This window comes from Quercus robur, chromosome 5 (genome assembly GCF_932294415.1).
Source record: "Quercus robur chromosome 5, dhQueRobu3.1, whole genome shotgun sequence".
NCBI classification, from domain to species: Eukaryota; Viridiplantae; Streptophyta; class Magnoliopsida; order Fagales; family Fagaceae; genus Quercus; species Quercus robur.
The window spans coordinates 74,475,777-74,486,229 of NC_065538.1; the positions used below are offsets into that span (position 1 = coordinate 74,475,777).

The 10,453-nt window shown below is 30.5% G+C and overlaps 1 long non-coding RNA gene across 5 annotated transcripts; it reads left to right on the forward strand.

The window, feature by feature from the left end:
• The first annotated feature begins 3,409 nt into the window (after positions 1–3,409).
• On the forward strand, positions 3,410–7,669 carry LOC126727052 (uncharacterized). 5 transcript variants are annotated; one of them, XR_007656133.1, is made up of 7 exons: positions 3,410–3,702; positions 4,419–4,477; positions 4,698–4,853; positions 4,998–5,090; positions 6,288–6,336; positions 6,460–6,523; positions 7,493–7,669. It is a non-coding gene; the product is annotated as an uncharacterized LOC126727052 (long non-coding RNA). The 5 variants fall into 5 exon arrangements; XR_007656130.1 differs by lacking the exon at positions 6,288–6,336 and having other exon boundaries at positions 3,414–3,702; positions 4,419–4,481; XR_007656132.1 differs by lacking the exon at positions 6,288–6,336 and having other exon boundaries at positions 3,414–3,702; positions 7,476–7,669.
• The last annotated feature ends 2,784 nt before the right edge of the window (positions 7,670–10,453 follow it).

The following is a 10,453-nucleotide window of genomic DNA, read 5'->3' on the forward strand; positions in this document are numbered from 1 at the left end:
TTGGTTCCTGTGGAAATGAAGGGGAAAGATGTGAAAATCAAATTTGGATGCTCTTTAGATTTTTTTGGATTTTAATAGAAACATTTAACCTTCGGATGTTGAAAAAACAAGAAGGTAAAATGTTCTGTAAATTTTAATTTTGTGAAACTGATCAATGGCAATTTGAAGTGTTAGAAGAGACAACAATATTGACTTCGGCTTGAAACGTACTCAAAATAAACTCAAGGACAGCATATTAGGCATGTCTATAGAGGAAAAGTGCTATCTGATGGCATCTCCACTAAAAACTGTGAATTGCAACACACTTCTGATTCCAGTATGCTATTCATGTCCAATTTTATTAGAAACTTTTGAAGAAAGTTCCATTAATGTCCCTTTATATATTTTATTTTAAATAATAAAATGCAATATCCTCTTTTTTCTTCACTGTAGCATCACTTAAATAATAAAATGCAATATTCTCTTTTTTTATTCATTGTTTTATCTAATGCTATCCTATGTATGATAAGCCAAAAAAAAAAAAAAAAGACCAATAGCGTTACTTAGATAATAATATGCAATATATATTTATTATTGTTTTATTTAATTCTATCATCCGTGTGATAAACCCAAAAAAACAAAAACAAAAACAAAACAAAAACAAAAAAAAATTGGCCAATAGCATCATTACAATTAACCAGTCCCGTGCGGTAGCACGGGGTTACATACTAGTTAGTAGTTAATGGATTCTAACTTATTGTTTATTTTTCAAATATGTAATTTTAAAAAATAAAAGTGTTACAAATATATAAAAGTAATAATAATTTTGTAGAATATAGCATCAATAATTTATTTCTATGATCAACATAATTAGACCAAAAACAAACAATTATTTCCTTGGAATTCTATCAACAACCAACATGTTAATAATTGTCCCAACTAATATTAAAATGCTATAAAATATTAATTGTCAAAACTAATGTTATACTGCAATGTTTTGACTTTGAATATAATTTGCCAAACTACAGTATATGTTAAAAGATCGATAGAATTTAATTAGACAATTTGATGGTTGTCATTGGGTAAAGGCATGATTTAGTGAAGCAGAGATTATGCCCATATCCCTCGTCTTATAGAGTGACTGAACAAGGAGACGAGGGTTTTAGGAATATTGAGTAGAGATTAATGTGGCCAAACCCCTCTTTGAGAATTAAATCTCCATTCACTACTTCCTCTAATGAAAGCAACTAGGAATCTCTTTATCGGGAGAAAAAAAAAAAAAAAAAAAAAATATATATATATATATATATATATATATTATGATAGGAAACTCAAAATTACCTCTATGAATTATTATTTTTGATATGATTAATTTTGTCAATATATATATAACTATATGAATGTTCTTAGTTGCATTGTCTATTATTTGGATACTAAAAGCAACTAGAAATCTCTTTATTGGGAGAAAGGAACTATTATGATAGGAAACTCAGTTAAATAAATGAATTATTATTTTTGATATGATTAATTTTTTCAATATATTTATAACTATATGAATGTTCTTAGTAGAATCTTCTATTGTTTGGATACTCAAAACTTCGTAGACATAAACATTAACAGTAACATAACAATATATGTTTTTTTGTTCATATGAACTTGACAATATATGAAATTTTTTTTGTAAATTAATGAATTTATTTGGTCATTTGCACCTTCTCCTCATTTATTAAATTAATTTTAAACTGTATTTATGAGAGATGTGTAAGAATAAAATTCCTGAAGTTCCAAACAAATTTCAACCCTTGGAAGATATATAGTTTGGCGTTAGTGTCATTCTTTGTATTGCTTTCATTGATTAAGGTAAAATTTGTGGCGCTAGAAAGATAATTCAAAATAAAAAAAATTTCCAAATTAAACTATCCTAAGTATGATGGTGCACCCCCATCCTATATTCTAGACCAATGAGGTTATAGCACATTAGTAATCATAACTAATTTTTCAAAGGACCAATCATAATTAATTAATTAACTATAATCACTTGTGTCTAGTCCTAATTATAAGGATATGTATTAAGTGCTAAAACTTGATTTGATTATAATTTTTAATTTTGTGTTTCAATTGGATCACCTGTTTGGTTTTTTGGTTGTTTAAAATTTCTAAATATATATAAAATGAAGAATTTGGAAATCCAATAGTCGAAACTATATATTTTTTATAATAATATTCATTTTCAGCTTTTTGCATGTTGGTAAAGAAAAAAAAAAAAATGTCATAATTGGCCCAAAGCATGCCCAAACCTTGAGTGTGTGACACTAATTGAGTTTGAAAATTTTGGGATTTAGTGTTCTTCTTCTAAATTAATTTGTGTACACTTCACTTCACTGCAAAATAGCGAAACCTCGCCCCAACATTTGGACATTAGAATTAGTGTATGGCTATGATTTCCTCTAAACTAAGTCAAAATGTATAAGAGACGTGACTGCATATCTTTATATGTTCCTATTGCAAAAGTTGAGTGCTTCTATAACTGATTCAAATGAATCAAATCAAACTTCTTTTAATTAGCAATATGGGCTGTGGTATTTGTGTTTGTCACATATTGAAGCCTCCACGTATACAACTAATTTATAACCTTATGCATATGCATAGATATATTTCAAGATATACAATAAGATGCATAATATAATTCCTATATATATAATTTAAATATTATTGATAGTCATTTTTATAGTTGGTTAACTCTTTAAAAAATTTTGTAAGGATATTATTAGTTATAAAATGTAAATTGTCCACTTTTTTTTAAATTATTGTGAATCACTTTTTTCTTTTTCTTTTTTACAATTTATTTATTCTAGACTCTTTGGTTTTTGTACTTAATAACTCACTTGGATGAATATTTATGATGTAGTCCCACGTTTGATTCTAAAATTAAGAAATAAAACTCTTTAAGAATAAATAATTTAGGACATAAGGTGCAAAATCGGAACTCTAATTTGGAATTTTAATTTGAGTTTCTCTTAGTTTCACCTATTATTATATATATATATATATTAGTAAAATTTATATATAACTTCTAAAATTTTAATAATATAATTTCAACGATAATTTAGTCGTTGGAAAAAATACATAGTTTATTTATTAGTTATTTTTGTGACAAAAGTTAATTTATTAGTTATTAGCATAGAGATTTGGAGTCCAAGGTTTTAGTGATGATGTATACTGAATATAGCAAAAGAATGAGTTTTACAAGTTGCTCGTGAACAAGTTGACTAGTTGAGCTTGATTGATAAGAAAATAAACCAAGTTTTAACATATAATTAAATTTATTGATGATCACAAACTCAACCAATGTTCAAAATTAAATTAGATGAACATATCTAATCTAATCTAATACTATATATGATAGTAGAAGCCTTTAAGGAAAAAACCCGCACGGTGCGTTTGGAAAAAACGAAAAAAAAGAATGATTCACTTTGTTAAAACACTGTTTGGGAGCCTCTTGGTGTAAAAGGAAACTAACCGCTTAAAACACAAAAAAGAAAAGAAAAGAAACTAAAGATTGCTTCACGGAGAAAGGAGAGAGAGAGAAAAGAGAGAGGCAGAGAGAGTTCTCCGTTCCCTCGCCAGACTTAGAGCACCGGTGCAAGTAGAAAGAAAAATCAATGGGCATCAACACCGCTAGGCTATATATCTGCCACAATCAGATCGTCGGAACCGGATCCAGTACGTTTTTCTCTATTTTTTTAGACTTGGGTATGAAATATTACTTTTTATTGAGTTTTTTTGTTGAAAAGGTTTAGATTTGATTTTGTTTTTGATTCCTTTTTGTTTAGGCTTTTGGGTTCTCCATGAATGTTTTCTCAATTTTTCGATTTATTTTGATATCACTAAGTCTGTCCCTGTTTTCTAATATCTGCATTCATAGTGGTTTTTTTTTTTTTTTTTTTTTTTTTTTTTTTTTTTAAATTTTTATTATGGGTTTTGATTTGGAATACACCTTTTGATAGCCTTCAGTATAAAACAAAGCAAACCGCTTAAATCAGTAAATTGCAATCAAAAGGAAAGAGAACAGAGTTCGTCGGAACCGTAACCCAATAGCTTAAAAGAGAATTTTCTGAAAACAAAACCCTTTGGCCTGTTTTTCTCAAAAGTTTCACCGACTTTGAATCTTTCGGGGTACGTATCAGATCGTTGGTAAGATCACCTTGAATCCTCAATCTTCACTACTCTCTTCCTATTTTGTTGTTGTTGTCCTAATCTAATTGCTTATGAATAGTTTGTGGTTTTTGTTTTGAGGCTCAAATGTTTGTAGGAAATTGAGAAAACAAACAAGGACACTGGGAAAATTACTAGATTTTTTATTTGGGGGTTGTTATTAATTTTGGGATTTGGGGCAATTATAGATTTCAATTCCTAATATGTTTTTTTCTTTTTTCCAGGGAAACACCATAGAAGATCAAATTCTACCTAGGCTTTGTCTCTCAGCGTTCTGAGGAATGTAGGTATTATTTTAGGGGGAACCAACATATTTATAGATTTGATCTTTTATTTGTGACTTGGGTGTTGATCTAGGTCTAAGTACTCAGATTTGAGGTTTTGCCGTTTTGCATTCCTTTAACCAATTAACTAAAAGTTACTGCTTCAATTTGGTTTAAACATATTGTGATGTGAATTGTTCATTGTCTTGGGCAACATGACTAATACTTTTGGAATTCCAGACTGCAATTGGGGGAGGTGGTGGAGATATTGGAAAGAAAATAAATCATGTTGGTGGTGATGTCAATGGCGATGAAGATGATTACTTTGATGACTTTGATGATGGCAATGAAGGGGATGGAGGAGGCCTATTTAGGAGACACAAATTTCTTGAGGAGGTTATAATTCTTAAATATGCTCTTCAGTAGATTAAATGTCTTTTGGGTGCTGTTTTTTTTTTTTTTTTTTTTTTTAAAGATGTCTGTGAGTGCTGTTAATATTAGTATGTTCTGATGCAGTAATAATTTTGTGCCTTTTATCAGCTTTTTGGTCATAAATTCGTAGATGAAGTGTCAAATGAATGGCAGGGGACAATGATGGATTTGCCTGTTGGATTCCAAAAAGCTTATGATATGGTATGGTATTTCTCTAACTATGTGCTTTTGGCAAAGAATTATCTTGCCATATACCAACTCAAATTTTAATGAATTCCACCACACACACACACACACACACACACAAACTGACAATCTGTTTAGGAGTAAGCTGCACAATACCCGAGTGTGGTGTGGTGTTAAATAGTGAACATATTAGTCACTTAATTTGCACTATTACTACCTAACATCTTGGCACAAAATTAGTGGAAATTTAGAGGTATTAAGGTCCTTTCTTCTTTTAAGAATCAAGTTATGATACAATGGAAAAGAAGCACACACACACACACACACACACACACACACTGACAATCTGTTTAGGAGTAAGCTGCACAATACCCGAGTGTGGTGTGGTGTTAAATAGTGAACATATTAGTCACTTAATTTGCACTATTACTACCTAACATCTTGGCACAAAATTAGTGGAAATTTAGAGGTATTAAGGTCCTTTCTTCTTTTAAGAATCAAGTTATGATACAATGGAAAAGAAGCACAAGAAATTACACACTTTGCCATGCTAATGATTACAACCATAGGCATACTCAGATGGCACAAGAAATTGAATACTTTCTATGCCAGTGATTTTGGCCATAGGCAAAGTCAATAAAAGGGCTTTGAGTCCAAGAAGATTGTCAGATGTATTGTAAGGTACTAATATTTACGCCATAAGCTTTGGAATAAGAATATGGGAAACTTAAACCTCTTTAGATTGCCATATTTTTAGTGGCATTTTAAGGATTTAAGGAAAAGATACAGAATCTTAGACACAGAAATTGTGTTACCACTATGCCAATATATGCCAAAATGGGAGTGAGCTCTACTGGTGGAGGTTCTGCTCATAATAAACTTACTTTTTTCAAGGACGATTTTTTTTACTAACAACAATAGAAAAGAGTTGAAAAATAAGGATAAAGAAATTTTGGGTTTGGGAGAAACCTAAAACAAGATTGACAGGCCTAAAAGGAATCAACCAAAGCACATATCGTGACTTCATTAACAATTAATTGATGATGTAAATTATTGCCTAAAAAATATATCCTTTTCCATATTTACCAATAAAAGTGGTCGTCTTCCTAATTTATCAGTTAAGAGTACTCTTGCAACAGTGGTTGGAATCTACAAACAAGCACTTACACTTCTTAAAAATGTAACAATCAAAAGTCTTGATTCATTCTGCAGTTATAAGTGTGAAGAACCTGGATGATAGCAACTGATATAGTCCCATTAAGTATGTGGAAGATTCATTAGTATCACATGTTCCCCTTCTCTTTTTCTCTCTGAAAAAAATTGGCTAATTCAATTTGAATTTTAGATAATTTCCTACTAATATAGATTGTGCTTAAAATTGCAGAATCTATAGCAATGTATAGATCTTCTGAAGTTGGATATGTGACTATTATGTACCTCTCGACAAGGTAATATATGGACTTCCATTACAATTTTACATGATTAATAATGTTTTTTTAATGGATTATGGCAACATAGTTGAGATTTCTATGCGAACTATAGATGAAGTAAATGCTAAAAGAAAGTTAGAGCTTAGAGATAATGGATGCAACCATAGTATTTGGTTTTGTGTTGTAAAATAGAGAAAAAAAAAAGTTTATTAATGGCATAGTATGTGGAGGTTGCGGAGCATTAGAAACCTCAGTGCCAGTATATATAATGTGTTAGTGTTACTTATTCATTTGTGCATCTAGGTTTGTTTCCATTTCAATTTCTAGGAATTAAGTTGTTATTTGGTGGATTGTTTTTGTGTTCTGGGGGAGTGATGGTGTGAATATGTAGCTGATATATTTTGTCTGAAATATGTTTGTGGATTTGGTTGTGTGAATTTCAGGTAATGGGTTGTTGCTGGTAGTGATGGTGGTCATGGCCTTACCCTTCATGGATGTGTTTTTCTATTTATTGTGTGTTTGTTATTCTTTGGGTTGCTGTTGTATTTTGGTAATTAATGTTATTGCTTGAGTATTAATAATAAATACCATCACTATAACTGGAAGTATCTCCTATCACTATCACTATCACTATATATATATATATATATATATTTTTAGATAAGCTTTAGCTTTGGGGAAATTTTTGTCTATTAATATATTTGTCCAACCTGGTAAATGCTATGCTTATGTCTTTTGGAGATTAATATATGCTTTTTGGGGATATTTAGATTTGCTTAAGAATTCTAAATCATGGTTACTATTTACCTATGTCATAACATGCATGCCACCAATTAATTAATTCACAAATTTAGAAGACTAATACCTTATTCACAATGATGTGATCTTTTGCCCATATTTGTTAAATAAGTGATTGTGTTCTAATTCTTAACCAAAATTATTTGACCCATGAAAATTAAGGCTATTTTAGTTCTCTTTGTGTTTCAGATCTAAATGAAGCTACAAGAAAGTTAATTTGGAAGACAGTATATGACAAGGCTTTGCATCTTCTACGTTTATAGATATGGTCTTTTTCAAATTTCAATTTCCGTTGATTGATATGGATTAAAATTCAGATTGAAATTGGTTTAAATAGAATAGAGCCTCAAAGTTGAGCTTTTATTATATTGTTTTATTGTTTGCACTATTTTGAATTGAGTTCATTGTTGTTTCATATGTGATTTTGTTAGAACTGGGATTTTGAACTCGAATATTATCTTTCTCCAATTTTATATACGAGTATTTGGAGAATGTGGAATGGATTAAATAGCCTTAGCTGATAATCAAGGTCATTGCTATGGCAAAGATCATTTGGACGGCCAGGATCTGTCTCCTAAAACCATGCTAAAAAAATTACTCTTGCGTGGTTAGTTTGCTTTGCACTTATGGTTGTGTATATATATTGCGTTTTTAGCTTCCTTTGCACTTATGGCAATGCATATATATTGCACATTTTTATACAAAATTATTGCTTTGTAAACGGCTCTGAATCAAAAATTGTGTCACTTCCTATTTTGGTGAGCCTATTGAAAAAAAAAGAATTTTATTAAATACAAAAGGTACCTATGAGCGTAACTTTAAGTACTTCAATGCCAATGGCGATGAAAAAAAATCTAATTCTGGCCGTTTGGATCCTCCCCTAGCATGTATAGATAGAGTTATATAATCCCGTGCATCGTATGGATTAGCGACTAACTACTATATATAATAGCAAAAGTCTTTCCCTACAATTAAGGAGGTTGTGACATGTAGGAAAAAATCCCACTTAAAAATCTGCCACGCTATTAGTCAAAAGCATGGAATAAAAGGCAAAACGTTGTTCCTTTCACGTCTTCAGGATTTAAAAAATCAAGCGTTGCACTCCTTCGCCCTTGAAAGAAAAATGCTTTAGGAACTGTTACAGACTTACATTTAAAAGAAAAAAAATGCTTAAGCAGATTGTTGTCTACCAACTTTTATCAATAAACACCGCCTGTAACTCTTTCAGCCAATTAATAGAAATCTAAAACAATGTGATTTTAGGTAGTTGCGAAATTAACTACAATGGCCATCTTTCATTCAAAACCTCTCTCAATTTATATTTACCTTTTGAACCATTTTTCCCCACAAAAACAGTGATAGAAGTTCCGAATTAATGTTTTGCTCTTCTGCAAGAATAATTTACTCTGGAAAGAAAGTTGTTGGATTTATTACAGCCAGTTGAAAGGTGAGAATATTTTCATGTGCTATTTTTCATGAGACTGAATAATTATTAAAAAAAGAAAAAACTAAAACTTAAAAATGTTAGTAGAAAAGCATGGTGAAAAGGAAAAAAAAAAAAAAGATGTGAAGGGAGTTCCCCTTCACAGAGGTTCACTAACGAGGAAGTAGTAAAGAACTAAAGAAGAATATGGAGGAAAGGAAAAGTAACTTTATAGGAATAGTAGAGGTGAGATAAATCTCAATCACAGATGGGATTGAGAATGGTAAAAATAATTTAATAGGAACCTTCTTCGAAGGTTCATGCTTCACAAAATATCCAATATGTGTCTTTATTTACACTAAGACCATTTTATTGCTTTTATTTTTAGTAAGAATCTAATCACTCTTATTATTTATTCTTTCATTAAAAATTAACAATCATTATATATTGGGTCCTAAAAATAAAACACAATGTTAAATTTACTAAGTTTACCTTCTTTTTTTTTGAGAATGAAGTTTACCATATACTTTGGTATGTGGTTAGTGGTTATTACTTATGTGGGTGAGGTGTAACCCAATATGTATTAAAGATTGGATTATATAGAAGATTGAAGGTTGTTATTATCAAGGGCATTACAAACGTAGCATTGATGCTTCAAGTGAGTGATGACCGGTATTCTAAAATAATTATTGTCACTTCATTTTCATTTTGTTAGCTTCATAAAATAAGTGAAAATTGTAGTACCATATTAATAGAGCTTCTTTAAAATTTTAAGATACCATACCTATAAATTAGAGATTTTTATTTATTTTACCATAAATAACAAATAAGAGTATCCTAATTCAAAATAAATAAATAAAACTAACTAACCCGCACATTGTGCGGGTCATACGCTAGTATTCCTAAATTTCAACGCTTGACATTCCTATAAAATATATGTGTGGCTCTAGTACATATAAAGAAATTACACTGTAAGAATATATATCCATGCCTCTGATGCATAAATTGCAACTACACTATCACTCGTCCTGTAGGTAATATATAATCTCATGACGCCAAAAATCTATTTGTATGAAATTTCTCCTATAATTTATAAGTCTTGTTAGGTTCTAAATGTTTAGAACAATTGGTAAATCGTGAACACAAATTTGTCTAGATATAGATCTTAGAGTCTATAGGTATTATTAGAGAATGCTCAAGGTGATTCAAGTCAAGATTCAAGAATATACAAGCTGCAGGAAGAAGATTTCATAATCTGCTTGATTCGATCGATTGAAAGACAGGCTCGACCGATCGAAAGTCGTATCTGCAGAATTTTAATTAAGCCCAAACAGCAGTTCAAGCCCATTAAGGATTAGAGTTTCAGATCTACTTCTCTCAGTATATAAAGGAAACCTTAAACACGTTTTTATAAGGCTTTTAAGAGAGAGAAGAGTGTGCCTTTCTCATATTTTCTACCTAAAAAACTCTCTCATATTTTCTACTGGTGTTATTACTTGAAGAATCTCAAGATCTGGTATTGTAGAAGTTGTTGCATTCTCTAGTCATCAAAGGTGCTGATGATCTAAACCTTCAAGGGTGGTCTTGGAGTCACAAACAGAAGAGTTTATGTTGCTAAACCTTTGAGTGGGATCTCAAAGTCACAAATGTGGGTGTTTTTGTTTTGCAAATGCCAAAGAAAGAAGTAGTCCATGAACTTGGAGCTATCATGGGGTTGTGGTAGTAAT